The sequence below is a fragment of the Rhinolophus sinicus genome, linkage group LG04 (assembly GCF_036562045.2).
Source record: "Rhinolophus sinicus isolate RSC01 linkage group LG04, ASM3656204v1, whole genome shotgun sequence".
Taxonomy (NCBI): Eukaryota; Metazoa; Chordata; class Mammalia; order Chiroptera; family Rhinolophidae; genus Rhinolophus; species Rhinolophus sinicus.
This window is the reverse complement of record NC_133754.1, coordinates 127,268,279-127,289,391: the sequence shown is the minus strand read 5'-3', so window position 1 is coordinate 127,289,391 and position 21,113 is coordinate 127,268,279. Positions and strand designations below refer to the sequence as shown.

Sequence of the window (21,113 nt, the reverse complement as noted above, 5' to 3'; positions counted from 1 at the left end):
AGTGATCGCTTTACTCTGAGGGATGTGAGTTCTCCCCTGGTTTTTTTCTTCTCTCTTTTTTTATTTGTTATTACTCCCCCTACCACACACACCTTTTAAGTAGATGACACAATGAAATTAACCTCTACACATCTTTGCACAGTATCTCTAGGACCCTCCTACTTTCCTTCACTTTCTTAACTTGAGCTCATTTTAAGGTGATTTTGAGACTGAACACAGAAACCCCAGTGCCTCTTACAGATATAACAGTTGATTTTTTAGAAGAAGGGATGCACCACTAGGTGAATGGACTACGTCCAGTGTTGGGAGTTTGATGCCATCACAGACTGACAGTTCCTCCTCCTAAAGGGTCAGCTACGCCATACACTTACTTGGGAGGCCGCATGGGATGTGGAAACTGGGATGTGGACACTCAGGGATGGGCAGGTATATTGCTGACAGCTGTACAGACAATCTGTTGTCTTCCATTTTCGTTGCTGACTTTACACTTTCAGCTCGGGATCATTCTCAAATAAATTTCTGTATAAGCTCTAATCAGAGTAGTAGCCAGTCCCAGCTCTTGTGTTTATAACATAACTGGAGGAATTCAAAGCAACATTTTTAGTCATCTGGCATGAACAAGTCCCCTATTAGCATCATTGGAAATCCTTTGCTGTGTAATTTCTGCTAGTGACTTCATCAAGGAAACCCCATCACTGCCTCCCAAATAGCCTGTTACATGACTGAGCTTGGAATGAACCAAGGAGATTTCAGATATCCTACAATTTTGTAGATACAGAAGCTGCTAGGAATGTAACCCAGGTCTTCTAACTACATGGCTTGAATTGCTTCTCTTACATTCTACTTGTCTTCTCATTTGCTCTAGTGCCGTGGTGTTGCTTGAAAGGAAGAAGTAATACCAGGTTGACCTTGAATCTCCAGGATTTGGAAGTGGCCTCTTAGGGTTTGAAAGGCATATCCACTCTGTGTTCTGTCTGTGTTCTTATCTCATTCACTCCTAATCTTACCCAGCAGCTGGTCTTGTAGGATTCTAGATTGTCAGCCTTAAATGTCATTGACCAGGTACTCTCTAGAAGATTCTGTAAGAATTTAAAGATGAATATTGTGTACTGTAATAGACTCCTGAATAGGAAGCCTTGGAGACATGGACTCAACTCCAAATACAGCTACTCACTTAGGGCTTTGGTCAGTAATACCTTAACCTCTCTCGTTTTGTTATTTTGTCTAAAACATGCTTTCTTCTGACTCATGAACCAATCTATGTAAGCCATATTGTCAATAATAGTTCCTCTTAACATCAGCTTTGGAGGTTTCCAGATCTGCTATAAGTTCTGAAATATATAAATACCTGAGCTTCTCTGTGTCCAGTGGCCCCAGGAATATAAAATGGAGCTGGTGGAATTTTCGAACTTTGTTTAAACCAGCCTGTTTTGGGCTCATACAGAGATGGAATTGGATGCAAAGGCACCTCATCCCTGTGTTCTACACCCTGTTACCTTTTATGCTGGACAGAGAAGCAAAGACCTTATGGTCATTAACCATTATTAGGACAGCTGACGATATTTATAGGGTGACATGGAGACGTGTGTGGGGAAAGCAGTGTCATTGAAGAGCTTGACGGTTTATAGTTCTATGAGAATAATAAGAGAAAAGACGCTCATACTCACAGTTGTGGTGTGTGTGCGTGTATGAGAGAGAGAGAGAGAGAGAGAGAGAGAGAGAGAGAGAGAGAGAATAAGTATCTATAAAGTCCTAGTGAATGGGTAAGAACCAGCAGAAAGTTCTTGGGAAGTTTTTTTGTTTTTTAATCTGTGAAAATATGTTCATATCGAAATGGTTCTGAATCCCTGACTTTACATAAAGGAAATAGGACATAGTATCAAGAGATAATATTTCATTTCAAAGTTGATACATAATAAATAACAGAGAGAAGAGAAGGACATAAAATATTAAAATGATGCTGGACAGGTCATTTAGCAAACTCTCTGGCTTTGTTTCCACATATGTAGAGGAGTTGGACTAAATTGTCCTTCAAGCTCCTGTTGTGTGTAGGTCACAAGTACAATGAAAGATGTTTTTGACCTTGATGGGAAGTTAAATGTTTTATCATTTTTTCCTTTCAGTTGTTATTCTTTTCCTAAAGGTATAGTGTGTGCAAATTGTAAAAAAAAAAAATCAATATAGAATGGCATGGAGGAAAAAAAGCCAAAATTTCCTGAAATATTTCCATATATATAACCATAACTGATTCACTGTCAATCATTTGGTGAAGATATTATTAAGTTCTGTGCAACCAGCATGAACTGTTTCACATTCAAGGTGAAGGAAACAAGTGGCTACATCTCACATTTCTCCAAACTAAATTAAAACTAACTGAAATGCATACTTGCCAGATTGACAGGAATTTCAGTATCACTCTCCAGGGATATCTTCTTCTGTCTCCCCCACCCCAAGTTTACACAGTCCAAAGAGGCAATTCTGAGAGCAGCTTTCCAGCAGAAGGAGCCTTAGTGTTTATCTGTCTCCTGCTGCTGTCCTGCCCCTTTGCCTTCCTGCGTGCTGACCATGGGCCCCACGTAGCTGTCTGTCAGTACTTGCCTGTGTTGCTCTGGTTCCTCCGGAGCTTAAGCTAGCAGAGAGCACACCTGGCTCTTTGAACAAGGGCAGTTCAGCTGGTGACTCATCCATTTGTTCTGTAACATACAATTTCACTGATGATCTATGTGCCAGTTATCTAATGGCGAACATGTAGGCCATTTTCAGTATTAGTTATAATAATGTCACGATGAACACTCCACTCAATTGTTTCTTTAGACCTAACACCCAGGAGGCATGTTGCTGGATCGGAAGATACACCTATTAAATTTGACCCATATAGCAAATTTGCCTTCTAGCATAAATGCACCAATTTACATTCCCAGCAAGAATGCATGAGAGGAGAGTACCCTGCTTTATCATACTTACTGGTGATCTCTGTGAAAGAAGAAAATAGTCTGGCTACTGCAGTCTCTGAAGGGGAACATATGGCCACACACAGAGGCAACATTATCTTTGGAGAACTCCAGTTCCTGTGTGTGTTCAGGAACCAACTGCTAAGGATTTATTATTTTCTTGTGAGTCTTTCTTTTCTTTCTTTCTTTTCTTTTTTTTAGATGAGTTTGTTTTGAAATGGTTGTATCAACCCGCTTGGATTCAGAGGCTATTTTATCTCATGTTCTCTCACCATATTTGAAGTACCCAGATTTTTCTCAGCCTGCTGAGTATTTCTGACCTTATATTGTTTTTTTCTATATCCATATGATTTACCCAGTAGAATAAATTTAAATTCAGGAACTCCAAATTAAAATTTCTTAAAACGATATCTCAAAAACTCACTTCTGAATCAAAAACTCAACAGAACTTGAAACCTATAGCAGCTATCCCATTCGGCACCCTTTTTTCTGTGGTTTCCTGATGGTTAGGTTAGCCAGTACTAATTTCTAAGGCTGTCTTTGTTGATTTTCTGAAGTACTCAATTGTCTACCTTTTCTTCTTTAGCCAGATTCACTGCCCTTTCCAAATTTTTGGAGTTTTCCCTTTATTTCATCCTTCCTTTTTGGAAAATTTCCCATATTCTGTGCTTTTGATTAATTTGAAGTCTCCTAAATATTAAAGGACCATGTTAAAATCTTGTCAGCAATAAGCCATATGGTATCCTACAGGGTCTGCAGACTAAAGAAAACACATATTCTGATATTTTGAATCAAACTCTGAGGACTTCACCACATGGTATAAAGATGCTAGAAAATAGTTTCTAATATTAGAACCATACCAAGCAGAGTGGCAGATGAACTCCTCTCAAAGGGCTGCCTTTAGAAGGATGGAGCTAAAATAATAATAATAATAATGATAATGATAATAATAATGATGGAGCTTTCAGCTCTGTCTCATCATGTGCATCTGGAGTGTGCTTGCCCTTGGGAAGTCATTTCATATTGGGCCTTAGTCCCTCATGGGTAAAATGAGCTGTGACCTTCCATCATTGCATAACCTTTCCCCTCTTGAAGTGGGCCCACAGAAGCAGAGAGGGAGGAATGAAAATGGAGTCACCAAACCAGCAAGGAATACTCCCTTTGGAGTCTGAATGCACACAATGTATACACAGGAGACTTTTACACAGAATCTTCCCAGAGGGCTTAGCTTAGAAATCTTGAAAAAAATTATTGCTATAAAGCACCTAGGAATGCTGGATAAAATATAACTGTTACATGTTTTAATGAATAGCAGAGCTAACCAGAAAATAAAGGAAATATCAGGGACCAAAAATGTAGAGGAAACTTGAGACCTGTGCTGTCCCGGAAGGAGTGATGGGAAGGGAAAGGAGACGTTAAGACGTGGGGAGTGAGACTAGGGTTTGGATCTTATCTCCTCTTTGAGGAGAAAAGTTGAAAGTGAGTCACCTTCTCAGAAACTCAGCATACTCAAATAATTACTTTTTAAATTGACATGTACATGTCCTGACAATGCCAAGTAAAATAGCCAAATGGTGGAAAAAATGTAAAAACTTAAAGTATTACCTAAAGTGTGACAGAATTAAGACCAAATTCATGTGTATCCTAGGGCTGCTGTAACAACCACAAACGAGATGGCTTCAAACAACAAAAATTTATTCTTTCATAGCTCTGGAGGCTAGAAGTTCAAACTCAAGGGGTCAGCAGTGTCATGCTCTATGTTTGAAGGCCCTAAGGAAAAACCTGTTCCGTGTTTCTTATGGCTTCTGGTGTTGCTGTCAATCCTTGGTGTTCCTTGTCTTGTAGACATGTCACTCCAATCTGTACCTCTGTAATCACGTGACATTTCCCCTGTGTGTCTGTTTCCTCGTCTCTTCTCTACTTATAAGAACACCAGTCATATTGGATTCAGGGCCTACTCTAAATCATCTTAACTTGATTGCATCTGCAATGGTATACCAAGTAGAGGCAAACCGAAAAAAAAAAAAAAAAAGGCAGGGTTTGGAACATTGTCGGACAATGTTAAGTTGAGGGTAGAAAGCACTAAGTAAAGCAAAGAACGGCTTTTTTTTTTTTTTTTTCCACAGAAGAATGATACCTAGTAAATGTATAAGAAATGATAGAGTTAGAGAATCACAGTTCTATCACCCCCAATGAAAAATAATTATTCTGATAAGGGCCACTAAACAATGCTAGGGCCATTAATATATTGGTGTGGTACTAGATTGTCACTCCACAAAATTCTTTCTCATTGAAATTGTGGAAATTTATCTTTATCATGGAGAAATCTGGGAGTCACCATTTTAACCAGGTGATGAAACGGAGCATCAGTAGACAACCTGACATTGGATGCCTCCTGATGTGATGTAATTTGAAGCACATATCACCACCTAGGAAGTCTTCAGAAAAATAGTTAATCTGGATCTAATTAGGCCTTTGTACCTAATGTTTAAATTTCAGGAAATACAGAGATAGAACAAGTTAAATGACATCAGAAAACAATTAGATGAATCTGTAGTGTGGCACATTCTCCAAAACAATTGACCTGGTCTGTTGTCATGGAGGAATAAAAAAGAAGGGGCAGGGAAAATTTTAGAATTAAAAGACTTTAGAAAGTTATAACAACCAAATGTCGTATATAAACCATGACTGGATTCTGGAAAAATGAAGTTAAAAGATGTTTTGAGGACAACTAAGCAAATCATATATGGATGAGATACTGGATGATACCAGGAAATTATTTTTTTTTAAATGTGGTATTCGTATGTAGTTATCTGAGACAATGTACTTACTCTTAGGAGATGTTTAGTGAAATATTTACAGATGAAGTGCCATTAAGTCATAATTCACTTTCATCTGGTAAAGCAAAAACATATGTGCATATAACACGTACACACACATATATAGAACAAATAGGCAAAGTTGTTAATTTTTAAAATTCATATGAGTATATAAGCTATATAAGTAACAAAATATCAGAGAGATCAAGTTGGACTTAGATTTGCAATGATAGCTTATATAGGGAAGCTGCCAATACATTTTACCGTATTAGGTCTAAGGAGACAAATACAAATATTTCCATAAGTAATAAAGGCATTTGGCACAATTCAATATTCATTAATTGCAGTAATTTTTAGTAGGACTAGGTCAGTGCTTCCTAATCTCCCTCAGTCCCACAAATCAGCATCATGCCAAAACAGTAAAACGTTCTCGTTAGCAAAAGGAACAAGGCTATCACTTAACTTTGTTCTGGAGGTACTTCGTCACTGACACAGGTCAACAAGGAAAAAAGTAGGATGATAGAAATTGGAAGACAGCAAATTCGTCCCTATTATCAGATGTTATGATTGTATATATGGAAAACTTGATGGGATCAAGTGAAAAAACATGACAAACCATAACCGCTTTCATTATAACATACAGAACTAGATTACATAGTTACAAACAGCCACCAGTTAAAAGATATAGCAGAAGATCTCATTAGCAGTAGCATCAATAAAAAATAAAATGACTACGAATACAACTTGTTATTTTCAAATTTAAAAAAAAACAAAGTAAAATTCTTCCTAGAAGAAGACATAAGAAGTTGGAAGGCATACCGTGTTTGTTTGCTGTTTTTTGGATGAGAAGACTCAGCATCGGGAAAGAATCAGTTTTACCTAAATTAAACTATAAATGTAATGTGATACTTACAAAAAAAACCTACTTTAAACATAATAAGCTTACTTATAAAAAGTACTACTTTAAACAAAATAAGCTTATTATAAGTTATGTGGAGAGAGAATGAAGTATAGCCTGGGAAAATATTAATATGGAGAAGGATCATAAGGAAAATCTAACCCTGACAGATACTAAAACACATTTTAAAAACTTCACTATTTAAAACAGTGTGTTACTGGTTCATGAAGAATCACATCAGTAGGCTAGAATAAGTCCATAGACCCAATGCATATGGGAATTTAATAGAAGATATAGGTGGCATTTCAAATCAATGAAGACAGAATAGATCACTCAGTAAATGTTATTAGGACAAATGAGTAGTCCTCTTGGGGAAAGGTTGGTCTCATAGCTCAAATCTTATACAAGGACAAATTGCTAATGGAATAAAGATTTACATGCTTATAAATGAAATGATAAAAGCCATGGGGAAGCCATGGAAGAATTTAGAAAAATAATCTTGGTTTGGTGAAAGCCTTTCTAATTGTGGCTTCAAACCCAGAAGCTATAAAAGAAAGAATATATACAGAGAATGTTAAAAAAAAGTGTATACACATTTTAAGAAAGGAAAAAAACTATATTAAAATTGAAATACTCAATATATACCGATAGCAAAAGATGAATATAAGTCATGCATATACGTTTTTTTTTTTTTTCATTTTTTGGCACCCCCAGTATATATATAAAGAAATCTAGCTAAATAAAAAGAAATCATGGAGCATGGCCAAAAAACACCGTAAACAGGGTCATGGAAAAATTTAAACAAATGAAAAAATAAGGAAAAAAAATAGTGAACCCTCATTTGCCCATCCTAATTTCAACCATTATCAATTCATGGCTGACCTTGTTTATTTTGAAGCTTATTTTTGTTATCTCATCCAAAAAAAATCTTTATGTGTGTAAAATGCCTTTCTTAAAGCATTAAAATACCATTATCATAACTAAAATATTAATAATTTCTTAATATCCATAATCATTTTTAAGGCATCAGAAAATGAATCTTCTGGTAAATAGTACCTATATTTTTAAAAACACATATAGTTTTAGAAATGTTAGAAAAAGTAATTATAATGAGAGGGAATATGCTGCAGAATTTCCTATTAAATTAAATTCAGACACTTCCTTCTTGCAGTGTTCCAAATACTCTGAGTCTGTCACTGCCCTGCAGTCAGCTGATTCTGTCACTTAATTATCCTTTTGTTAGTCCTGGATCTCGCTCTGACCTGAATGAAGCCCATTGCTTTATCCTGCCCTTAGAAATTGCTTGGGGCTGTGACAGATGACTGCCCAGCAGTCTGTAAGAAATCCTTCAAGATGTGTGTATACATCAGACATTGGCAGGAACCGGAAGCTCTGCAAAGAAGACTCAGATGAAATGAGGTAGCCTGGGTGCCTGCAGAATTCCTAGCCCTTCAGCAAATGAGAATCCACTATGCTCTTTGGGTAGGGAAGTATTTTAAGGGTTTTTCGGCTCAGGGGAAAAAAAAAACACACAATAAAAAGTGTTTCATTTTTTTATTTAGCATCTAGAGTAAGTGAACCTCTTTTCATAAAGACGTTTAAGATGCTTGTGAGACCAACTGTGAGATTGATCAAGGTTGAATTTTGGTATCATAATCATAAATTTGACTCGTAAAATAAGTGTGATGTTTAGAATAACGTGCCAGCTTCATTCAAATTTTTACTAAGAATAATTTTTTTAATTAAAGTTTATTGGGGTGACAAATGTTAGTAACGCTACATAGATTTCAGGTGTACAATTCTGTATTACATCATCTGTAAATCCCATTGTGTGTTCACCACCCAGAGTCAGTTCTTCCACCACCATATATTTGACCCCCTTTACCCTCTTCTAGAACCCCGCTCTCCCCTTACCCTCTGGTAACCACTGAACTATTGTCTATGTCTATGAGTTTTTGTTTCTTCATTTGTTTGTCTTATTCTTTTGGTGTTTTCAGTTTTGTATACCACATATCAGTGAAATCATATGGTTCTCTACTTTTTCTGTCTGACTTACTTCGTTTAGCATTATAATCTCAAGATCCAACCACATTGTCGCAAATGGTCCTATTTCATCTTTTCTTATGGCCAAGTAGTATTCCATTGTGTATATATACCACAACTTCTTTATCCATTCATCTTTCGAAGGACTCTGGTTGTTTCCATGTCTTGGCCACCTTAAATAAAGCTGCAATGAACACTGGAGCATGTATGTCTTTATGGATCAATGTTTTCAGATTTTTTTTTTTCCTCTAAAATAATTTTTTTTTTAATTTTATTAAATTTATTGGGGTGACAATTGTTAGTAAAATTACATAGATTTCAGGTGTACAATTCTGTATTACATCATCTATAAATCCCATTGTGTGTTCATCATCCAGAGTCAGTTCTCCTTCCATCACCATATATTCGATCCCCCTTACCCTCATCTCCCACCCCCCACCCCCCACCCCCCTTACCCTCTGGCAACCACCAAACCATTGTCTGTGTCTATGAGTTTCTGTTTCTCATTTGTTTGTCTTGTTCTTTTGTTGCTTTTGGTTTATATACCACATATCAGTGAAATCACATGGTTCTCTGCTTTTTCTGTCTGACTTATTTCGCTCAGCATTACACTCTCAAGATCCATCCATGTTGTCACAAATGTTCCTATATCATCTTTTCTTACCGCCCAATAGTATTCCATTGTGTATATATACCACAACTTCTTTATCCATTCATCTATCGAAGGACATTTTGGTTGTTTCCATGTCTTGGCCACTGTAAACAAAGCTGCAGTGAACATTGGAGCACACGTGTCTTTATGGATAAATGTTTTCAGATTTTTTGGGTAGATACCCAGGAGAGGGATTGCTGGGTCATATGGCAATTCTATTCGTAATTCTTTGAGGAACCTCCACACTGCCTTCCACAACGGCTGCACCAGTCTGCATTCCCACCAACAGTGTATGAGGGTTCCTTTTTCTCCACAGCCTCTCCAACACTTGTTACTATTTGTCTTGTTGATGATAGCCATTCTGACTGGGGTGAGGTGATATCTCATGGTGGTTTTGATTTGCATTTCTCTGATGATTAGTGATGTTGAGCATTTTTTCATATGTCTATTTGCCATTTGTGTTTTCAGATTTTTAAGGTAGATTTAATAAAAAGTTTTTCTGAGACTTAGAGCTAAAGACTGATAAAAGTAATAGATTTCAGATTTTAAGTATTATAAAACTTAGAATTGTATCCAGAGTTTAAAACCCTTTCAATTCTGAAGTAGGTAAGGGACTTGCTCAAGGCCACTCAGTAGGGCTGGGATCCCAGGTCTCCCGGTCCCCAGGGCTGTGTGCCCTCTCCTTCTCAGGATGGCGCTTCTGTTCATACCTTTATGCAAATGGCTTATCTTCAATCCCTTAGCATAGTGTGACGTTTTCAGTAGGGCATGATAGACATGAATGTATTTTTATGCTCTCAATTTGAACATTTCTTCCACGTTGCCTGGGATTCCAGCACCTTTTCATGACCTTTCCTGTCCCCTCCGTTGCACCAGCCTTTCAATTCCGCCAGACGCAGCAGGAGCAATGCTGTTCCTAAAGAAATCCATAGTTGATGGTACTGTCCTCTTACCTGTCCTTACCTTGGCACATGTTTTTGGTTATTTATCTCTGTTATTGAATGCAGTGCATTCAGTCTTTCCTGTGTTAAATTCTATGGTGCAAACTGTGTATGTCTTCATCCTACTCGCTGGTGTGTGAATGGAAGTTTGGTTTATGAATGGCCCGCAGGTGGGCAGCTCAGGTGCCTTGGATCTTCCTCCTTTGTCCCTTTCTTCCTGACGTCTAAGGCTAATCTCACGCCATTACAATGAATAACGACATACACAGAATCCTGCTTTCCACATAGGAGAGCCTTAATTAAGAGCCACAGAAGGCTAGAGAAAGTTTCTATGGGTTTACCTCAACAAAATAGCAAGTGTTGAAAGGTAATGCAAGCAGTGTGCTTTGGGAAGAGAATTGTAGCGTCTCAGAGTGAAAAGGGAATTTTAGGCAACATCTGTGTTAACCTCGTCACATATGAAGTCCCTACACTGCTGGCCAGTGGTCGGCCCACCTCTGCTGGACCCGCCCTGAAGACCAGAAACCTATGAGAGCAGCTAGAGTGACAGAAAGAACCTCGGCTTTTGAATCTGGTAGATCTCTGTATCCTGACTGCAATGCAGGTGTTCTGACCTTGAGCAAGACCCTTAATTCTCTGATCCTCCAATTCCTTATCGTAATCTCATTAGGCTGTTATGAGAGTTAAATTAGATAGCAGTAACCATTATTCTCAGCCAGTTCATCAGATTATTTCATAGTCGGAAGCTGAGATGAATGTAGCTTCTGGTTCTCGTCTCTCAGTTCTGAGGCTCCCTCTCAGGGCTACACACAACGTGTTTGTAACCTGTAGCTGTCCTCCAGGCGCGTTTAACTCCAGGTCTCAACTCTTCCTCTAGGGCTGTGTGTTGTCCTTTGTGGATTTGAAAGCTGTGTAATCTAAGGACAACTGCAGACAAAATCTTGGTAAGCTGGAGGCACCTTATGTCATTCTCTAGGATCTACCTGTCTTTTACTGTGTCATACTGAGCGCATGTTATGCAAACAGTCTCATTTGTGAACTTGATATGTTTATGAAGAGTAGCTCAAATTAAATTTAGTTTCATTTCAATCTTCAACTGATGTGGAAAATTCTTGACTTTCTGGATGAATCTATACATGTGTTTCAGCAGAGGAAAGAGACTGGGATTTATCACTGGCAGCACACGTTTATTTATGGCTGTTAGAGCTTACCCCTGAATCCTTACCCCTGAGGTATAAAGCACAGCCTGTGTATAAGTCTGTTCCACTTGCTACTGATAATCAAAATTCTTTCCCAACACAGACAGGCCATCAAGTAAACCCATAGGCACATAAGTACTACCTCACACACACTCATCGCATGTATTTAACCCTTCACATTCCCCCTAAATGCGAGGTCAGACATATATGCGGAGATACATATATTTTCACACTTGTCCTTTTGGAAGCAAGTGGATTTTATGCATGATGTCCCCATTACAGTTCAGCCTTAAACAACATGTTTGAACTGTGCAGGTCTACTTACACATGGACGCTTTTCCCAATAAATACCTGTACTGTTCTCGATCTGTGTTTGGGAGTCCGTGGATGCGGAGGGCTGACTGTGCATTTATTGATACCGTTTTTATGTAGGGGATTTGAGCATCTGAGAATTTGGTATGAGGAGGGGCTTCCTGGAACCAATCCCCTTTGGATACCGTGGGACAACTTAAGTCTTTTGGGGATCAAAAGTTATATATAGGTGTTCTAGTGTGGGTAGGTGGGCACCCCTAGCCTAGTCGCTCCTCAAGTCAGTTGCATAATAAGTAGAGTTTACCAAAGATAATTCAGCAAATCTTTATGTCTGGGCATCTCCGTAAAGAATGTTCTGTGATTCAGTGCTGCCCTCAGGGCGTCTGGGGTGGGTAGGGATGGTGTGTGTCCAGCTTCTCGGCTGTTCCTGCTGTGTTTTCTTCTTTCTTCTCCTCATGGGCAGCTTGCCTCTCCCCAGTTGCTGTGCCTGCTTCTTGACCTGTTATCCACCACCTCCACTGCTTCCTGCTTTTCTCTGGTTTTTCTAGTTTCACTTGGACTGAAGTTTGGTTTTCATAGTGATGCTGAATTTTACTTCATCTTAACTGATTGTCACGTTTTATACATTTTATTTTCTTGGGTTTGACTCTTCTTGGCCCTGTTTCCTGTATGATGTTTCTTTCTAGAGAAGCTCTACCTTGAGTGATTTAGCCACGAGGGTCGGAAAATGCCAGTTCGAAAATATTGTGACTTGGGCTTTACCTGCAAAATTTGAGGATGGAACCATTTGCTCTTGACTTTATGAGAAACATATATGATTGTATTACATCCTCATAAATTAAGTTGTTCTTTAACCATGCATTCATGGTCAGGTCTCTAGTGGCTTTAACAGACTGCTTTTCTTCCCCTCATGTAGCTCAGCTAATGTTTTTTGTTGGGCTTCAAATTTGCCATGTGAAGGAGTCACTTCTGAGATCACTTTTAAAAGTGCTATTTAAAGGCTATCTGCATGGCCTCATTTAAGAAATTGGGCTATACAAATCCAACCTGATTAAAGGATTCAAGTTTAAGAAAATTTGAAGTGCATTTGATGTTCTTGGTTACCGTAGATCTTAGATTTTTTTTTTCCTGCAACTAAAAGCCTTTTAAAATTTATATGAGAAGAATTCCACTTCTAGCAGCAGTATATTTTCTTTAATTTGGAGTCCTAAGTGACCAGGCTATAATTTTCTCCATGTTCAGAAATTGATTTTATAGTCTTGATATAGTGTTTGCTTATCAGTCTATTTCCTGCTGTTGTGACTCTTAACTCCTATCAAAGCATTTCATTTGTTTCTAATGTAGATCAAGTGTTTAGCCCAGAAGTTCTGAAGATCTGCAATGTTCCTGATTGTGTAGGTCGAAATGTTTCCCAGGGCTTGCTCACTTAGGGCCCGTGAGGGATGCATTTGTCCTGGAATCTGTTTCCTCTGTTACTTTGTTCTGTTTATTTGCATCTTATTTCTGAGAGAGGTCACTCCTTACCATTACCTGGCAGGGACCGAAGGCATCACCCCCTTTTAGTACCAGTTCATGAACAGAAAGCCCAATAATGTGCTCTGTGACAATTTTTTTCCCCCCTGCAGCAGTGCAGCCTGCACAGCCAGAAACTTTTTGGAAAATATGACATTTTCCTTTATCAGGAGAGATCGAAAGAGTTAAAAGAAAATTCAGCAGTATTCTAGTGTGCACAGTTAGAAACTGTCATTTATTTTCGTTTGAATTATTGCTTCAGGAAAGCCATTATCCATAATCTTTCATCAAGTTTAGCTGTATGATGAAGTACTCTTCTAATATTTTATTATTAGACAGTGATTATTATTAATATTAGATTATTATGTTTAGTCTGTATATGAGTGTAAAACAGAAGCTTATTAAACCTTTAATCAAGAAGTCACACCAGATTCCTTGTCCCAGATGCAAGAACGTATTTCTGATGTGGTGTGTTCACAAAACCAAAGGCCCAGTCCATACACAGATGCATCCCTTCTCAGCAGAGAGAGGCACCTCGGATATTCGCCTATTTCTGGTACTGTGTCTGACATACATGGGCTCTGTATCCTTGGCCTGTTTTCCTCCACTGCTTGCTGAGTGGGGCCTCCAGACTGCATAGTAAGGAGTTTAACACTGAAAATGGAAGCTAACCTGTGAATGAGTACACATTATATGTAAAGAAAAGAGGTTGCATCATTATATACGTATTTACATGCATAAATAACCTGTGTGTGTCTTACACACACGTACGAGTGTAATGCACATGTTTAACCTGTATTCTGTTTTCTCTGTTCTTTTGCTTCACAATAGGGCAATATTTTATTCTTTGGACAGTTGAGCTGACATTCATCCCTTTAACAAATAGGTATCAAGTTTCTATATTCTAGGCACTCTGGGAGGGTATTGGAGATACAAAGAGGAATAAAAATATGAATCTTATTATCAGGTAACTTACAGACACCTGAGGGAGATAGAAAAATAAACCATTAATAATAGAGTGAGGGAAGTGCTAATAGAGGGGCTGTCTATACAAGGTGCTTTGGAACCATAGAGGAAGTCCTGGGGTGGGGACTTTGGGTAGGAGGGAATTGTCAGGGGAGGACCTGCTCTGCTGAGGAATCGGAGTTTCACCGCAAAGGCAATTAGGTAACCATTAAGGAATTTTAAGCCTAGGAGTGACGTGGTCAGATTTGCCTTCTAGGAAATTCACTCTGTGGATTGCAACTTAGGAACCAGAGGGTTGAGTTGTTCCCCAAAGACTTAAATGTGGAATTACCATGTGACCCGCAAATCCTTCTCTGGGTATGTACCCCAAAGAACTGAAGGTAGTTCTTCACAGAAGTGTAGTTTGTACATGCTGTTCACAGCAGTATAATTCGCAATAGCTGATAGGTAGAAGCAACCCAAGTGTCCATCAACAGATGAAAAGATAAACAAACTGGTGTATCGATACAATAGAATATTATTCAGCCTTAAAAAAGAAGGAAATTCTGACACATGCTACAACATAGACAAACCTTGAAGATATTAGAATAAGTGAAACAACAGAATGGTTCTCAGTAATAAATGAGTAAACCCATCTAAAGTACTTCAAAGGCTGTCTGACCCATGTTAACTCCTCAATAAACATTAGCTGCTGCAGCAGCTTTTGTTGCTACATCGCTATGACTTCTGCTTTATTTTAAGCAATATGGCAATTTAGTCTTGCTTCTTTGGCTTTGATGAGATTTCTTATTTTTAACAGCTTTATTGAGGTATAGATGACATACAATAATTGTACCTATTTAAAACATAGTTTGCTAAGTTTTGATATGTGTGTACATCCATGAAACCATCCCTGAAATCCAGAAGGTGAATGTATCCATCATCCCCCAAATTTTCCTCAGGCCCCTTGGTAGTCCCTCGATCTCCTCCCTGGCTCTGTCCTCCCAGACAACCACTGATATTCTTGCTCTTACTATAGATTAGTTTGCATTTTTCATGAGTTTTATAGAAATAGCATTATACAGCATGTATTCCTTTTTGTCTGAGATTCATCCATGTTTATGTGTGAATAATTCGTTCCTTTATATTGCCAAGTATTATTCTATTGTATGGATATATTACAATTTGTTTACCCTCTGTACTTGTTGATAGCTATTTGGGTTGCTTCCAGTTTGGGGGTATTACAAATAAAGCATCTCTGAATATTCATCTATAAGTTTTACTGTGGATATATACTTTCTTTTCTCTTGGGCAAGTCAAGGAGTGGAATAGCTGGATCATGTGGTAGATCTATGCTTAGGTTATCAGGAAACTCCCAAGCAATTTTACAAAGCTGTTGTTCCCTTTTACATCCCAGCAGCCGTGTATGAGATTCTGTTGTTCAATATCTTCTCCAACCCTTGGTATGAGATGCTTTTTAATTTTAGCCTCTCTCAAAAGTATGCTGTTGTATTTAGCTGTGGTTTTAATTTGTATTTCCCTAATGATTAATGATCTTAAGCATCTTTTTATGTGCTTATTTGCCATTCCAGAATTTTCTTTGATGATGTGTATGTTCCAATCTCCTGCCCATTTCTTTATTGGGTCGATTGTTTCTTATGCTTGAGTTTTGGGAATAGTTTATATGTTATAGATACAAGTCCTTCATCAGATATATGATTTGTAAACACTTTCTTTTAGGCTATGGCTTGACTTTTAGTTCTCCTATCACCGTCTTTGAAGCAGCAGAAGATTTTAATTTTGGTGAAGATCTAATTCATCATTTTTCTCTTTTAAGCTCTATGCTTTTGGTTCATTTTCTAAGAGATTTTTGCCTAAGTCAACATTACAAGGATTTTATCCTATGTTGGGTTTTATAAGTTTTATAGTTTTAGGTGTTAGGATTATATCTATGATCAGTGTGCATTAATTTTTGCCTATAGTAGAAGGCATGAATTGAAGTTTTTTGTTTGGTTTTGTATATGGTTATCCAATTGTTCAATTGTCATTGGTTGAAAACTATTCTTTCTTCACTATTATTCACTATTCTTTCTGTAAAAAGTTGTCCTATGTACGTAGATTAATTTCTGGACCTTCTGTTCTGTTACATTGATGTCATTGTCTGTCTTACGCCAACACCACACTGTCTTGATTACTGTAGCTTTGTAATTAAGACTTGAAAGCCGGTAGTGTTAACCCTCCAACTTTGTTCTTATTTTTCTAAGTTGTTTTGGCTATCTATGTCTTTCATATTTCCATGTGAATTTTAGAATCTGCTTGTCAATTTCTGCACATACACAAAAGTCTGCTAGAATTCTGATTGGGATTATATTGACTCTACACATCAATTTGGAAAGGTAGGGATCTTAACAATATTGAATCCTATGACCACTGAACGAAGTATATCTCACTTTATTTAGGTCTTTTGACATTTCTCTCATCAGTGTTACAGTTTTCAGTGTACAGATATTGTTTCTTTTGTCAAATTTATCTGTAAATATTTTATATTTTTGATGCTACTTAAAATGATATTTTCATTTCAGTTTCTGATTGTTCATTATTAGTATATGGAAATGCAACTGATTTTTGTATGTCGACCTTTTATCCTACAGCCTCGCTAAACTTGCTTATTAGCTGTAGTAGCTTTTTGTGTAGAGTACATTGAATTTCTTCACACTGTTTTCTTCATCTGTTTTCTTCCTTAATCAAGATTCTTTTTACTTTTCTTTCTGAGTTTATTATATAATAATTCCTCACTGGCTAGAATTCTATTACAGTGTTGAATATAAATGTGTTAGCACACACATCCTTGTGAATGTTCTTTCTTTGTTCTTGATCATGAGAGGAAAGCATTCAGTTTTCTTACCCCTAAGTATGATCTTACTTGTATGTGTCCTTTTTAATATTAAGGGCATTCTTTTATCATCCTAGTTTGCTGAGAGTTTTTGTCAGGAGTAGATGTTGGATTTTGTCAAACAATTTTTCTGCACCTATTGAGGTGATTATATCATCTTCCATTTTTAGTTTCTTAATATGATGATTTCTTTCAGTGTTAAGCTAACCCTATGTTCCTGAAATAAACATCACTTATTGTTCCTTTAAAATTTGTAGACTCTGTAGTGATGTCATGTGTTTTTATTCCTAATATGGGTGACTTGTGTCGTTTCTTTTTTTTTAATAAGCCTGCCTAGAAGTTTACCAATTTTATTGATCTCAAAGAACCTACTTTTGATTCCATTGATATCTCTCTGTTTTCCTGCTGTTTATTTCATTCATTTTTGCTTTGAATTTTATTTTCTTTCTTCTGTTTATTTTGGGTTTAATTTGCTTCTGATTTCTTAAGGTGGAAGCCAAAGTGATTGATTTGAGATATTTTTTTCTTTTTTAACATAACTGTTTAGTTCTATTAATTTCTCTTTAAATACTGCTTTAATGCCATCCTGCTAATTTTGATATGTAATTCATCAAGTCTACCTTCAAGTGATAATTACTACTTCACATATAGTATAAGAACCTTATAGCAGTATACTTCTATTTCTCCCCCTCTTGGCCTTTATGTTATTGTCATGAATTTTACTTTTAGCTGTGTTATAAACCTCACAATAAATAATCATTATTTTTTGTTTGAGCAGTCAATTATCTTTTAAATAAATTTTAATAATAAGAAAAAAATCTCATATATTTAATCATGTAGCATTTTCTGTGTTCTCTATTATTTTTGTGTACATGTGCAGATACAGATTTCCAAGAGGTATCATTTTTCTTTTCCCTGAAGAATGTCCTTTACCATTTCTTCTAGTGTGGTTCTTGTGGTGGTCAATTATTTTCAGTTTTTATATGTCTGAAAGTATCTTTATGTTGCCTTTGCTTTTGAAAGGTTTTAGACTAGATATAGAATTTTTGGTTGACAATTTTAGTACTTTAAAGATGTTGCTGCACAATGTCTCTATTTTGTATTGTTTATGCTGTCAACCAGAATTTTAATCCTCTGTATGTAGCTTGTCCTTTTTGGTCTGGCATGCTTTGAAGACTTTTTCCTTTGTCACTGGTTTTTGAGCAATTTGATTGTGATTTGCTTTGGTACAGTTTTCTTCACATTTCTTGTGTTTAGAGTTCATCAAGCTTCTTGTATTTATGGCTTTACAATTTTCCTCAAGTTTGGAAAGTTTTTAATGATTTTTCAAATGTTTTTCCTGCTCTGTCTACCAGCTCTCATCCCCTTCAAAACCTCCAATTATCCTTATATTAGCTCAGTTGAAGTTGTCATCCAGCTCATCTACTTTTAATTCATTTTTCACCCAGCTCATTGATGCTCATTTATTTTTAATTCATTTTCCTCTGTGTTTGATTTTTGGATAGTTTCTATTGCTGTATTTTCAAATACAATAATCTTTTGTACTGCAATATTTTGTGTTGTTAATGCTATCCAGTGTGTTTTTTTATCAGACAAAGCAGTTTTCATCTCTAGGAGTTTGATTTGCATCTTTTGTATGTACAGTTGACCTTTAAACAATGCATAAATTAGGGGTGCTGATACCCTATGCTGTCGAAAATCTGCATTATAACTTTTGACTCCCCAAAATCTTAACTACAGTCATCTGTCAGTATCTATAGGAGATTTGATCCGGGATCCCCCTGAGGATACCAATATCCGTGGATGCTCAAGTCCTTTATATAAAATGGTCTAGAACAAGGCATACAGTCAGCCTTTCTCATCCCTGGTTGGTTGAATCACATATGTAAAACCCGGGGATTTCTGTATATTTATTGAAGAAAATCATCCATGCAAAAGTGGACCCACACAGTTCAAACCCATGTTGTTCCAGGGTGAACTGTGTATGTATCTTCTGTGCCTCTCTTTAACTTCTGGAACACATGGAATATGATTGCAGACAGTCTTTGACTTAGGATGGTTTGGCTTATGATGTTTTGGTTTCACGATGGTGCAAAAGCAATAAGCATTCAGTAGAAAGCATACTTCAAATTTTGAATTTTGATCTTTTCCTGGGTTCGTGATGGTGTAAGACTCTTCTCATGATGCTGGGCAGTGGCAGGGAGCTACAGCTCCCAGTATACACATGATCATGGGGGTAAACAGCCGATTCTCTGCAATGTACTGTGTTGCCAGCATTATGGGTTATTGTGTGCTGAGCAGCGTGTTTAAGGCCAAACTATGATGTTAGTAGTTCAGGTGTAGTAAATACATTTTTTTATTTATGATATTTTCAACTTCTGATGAGTTTATTGGGACATATCCCCACCATAGGTCAAGAAACATTCTTTGTAATTGTTTTAGTGTCCTTGTCAACTAATTCTGTCATCTTATGTCACTTCTGGGTTGGATTTAATTGGTTGATTTTTCTCATTGTGATTTTTCCCCCCTTCTTTACATGTTTGATAATATTTGGTTATGTGATGTTGTGAATTTTACTTTATTGGTTATTTTTATATCCCTATAAAAATTCTTGAACTTAGTTCTGGGATACAGCTAAATTACTGGGAAACAGTTTTATTCTTTTGGGTCTTTTAATTTTTTTCTGGAGAGGACCAGAGCAATGTTGAGTCTGTAGCTAAAGCACCTGACTTGCCACTACTGAGAGACAGCCTCCCTGAGTTCTCTCCTCAGTGCTGGGTCAGTTATGGTTTCCTAGTATATCGGGTGGGAATATCCCTGGCTCTGTGTGAGTGTTGGGCGTGATTCCATCTAATGTTGGATGGTTCTATCAGCAGTCCTGGCTAGTTCCTTCTCATGCTTGTGCTGGTCAGTACTCTACTAGCCAAGGGGACCCTCCACAGACCTCTCAGTTCTCTCTCTGTGCCTGTGTAGCACTCCCCACTTGGGTACTCTGGTTACTAGTTCTAACTGCCTTGCTCTCCTCAGACTCTGATCTCTGAGGCTTCGCCTGTGTTTTCCCTTCCTACATTGTGCCTCCAGAGTGTCTCAAAGCATTCAGTTGAGACAGTTATAGGGCTCATCTCATTTGTTTTCCTGCCAATCAGGGCTCACTGACTTTCATTTCCTGATGCCCCATCTTGAAAGCTGTTGTTTCTTACATACATGCACACTCACATGCATACATACATATCATATGGTTGGTTGGTTTCAGGAAGGAGCATAAATCAGTCCTTACTCCATCTTGCCATGGAGCTGAAGTCCAATGGGATGCTTTTTGAATTGTCAGAACTGTTAGCTGAATGGTTTCAAAGGTATCCATTGTGGTCTAATGGGAACAGTGATAGGAGGCTGAGAGTGCTGTCCTCTTTCTACCAATCACGAGCTGTGTAAGCTGTTTCAAGGGACAGACTTACCAAATCTTCTGTTTGGATGGAACTTGATAGGATGTGTGGTCAATTCTCCAGCTGATGTATAAAACCCCTTCTGAACAGTCTCTCCTATATTTTTACATGTTGGGCAACTCTCATTTTTAAAGAACACATTTCCTATTTTAGATGTTTCTCATGGTTAGAAACTTCTTTCTAATATGAACTAATATCTGTGTCCCACTAACTTCCATCTAAATTTGTCCAGTGAAGTCATGTGAAGTAAATCTAATCCCTTTTCCACACAGTAGCCCCACTCATGTTTGAAAGCTGCTTGCTTCCTTCCTTCCCAAGTCATCTCTCCAGGATAAACACCTTCTGATCTGAGTCTCAGTTGTCTAGATAGGAGACTACTGTCTCATCTCTAGAATGTGGTATTTGTTTAAAAAAAGAGTTCCTGTATCTGTGAGTGCCTTCTTCAGTGAGTGAGACAGAGGACCAGATGCTAAGGATGCAGAAGAGAATATGCTGTCTCTGTCTT

The 21,113-nt window shown here is 37.5% G+C and overlaps 1 protein-coding gene across 5 annotated transcripts in view; it reads left to right on the top strand.

The window, feature by feature from the left end:
• The window catches only part of SH3GL2 (SH3 domain containing GRB2 like 2, endophilin A1), a 190,792-nt gene that overhangs the window by 98,736 nt on the left and 70,943 nt on the right, over positions 1 to 21,113 (top strand). The window contains exon 2 of one of the 5 annotated variants that reach the window (XM_074330343.1): positions 11,182 to 11,248. The exons of the other annotated variants lie outside the window; for them this stretch is intronic. The gene's annotated coding sequence lies outside the window, so the exon portion shown is untranslated. The remainder of the gene's footprint in view (positions 1 to 11,181; positions 11,249 to 21,113) is intronic. 5 annotated transcript variants of the gene reach the window in all.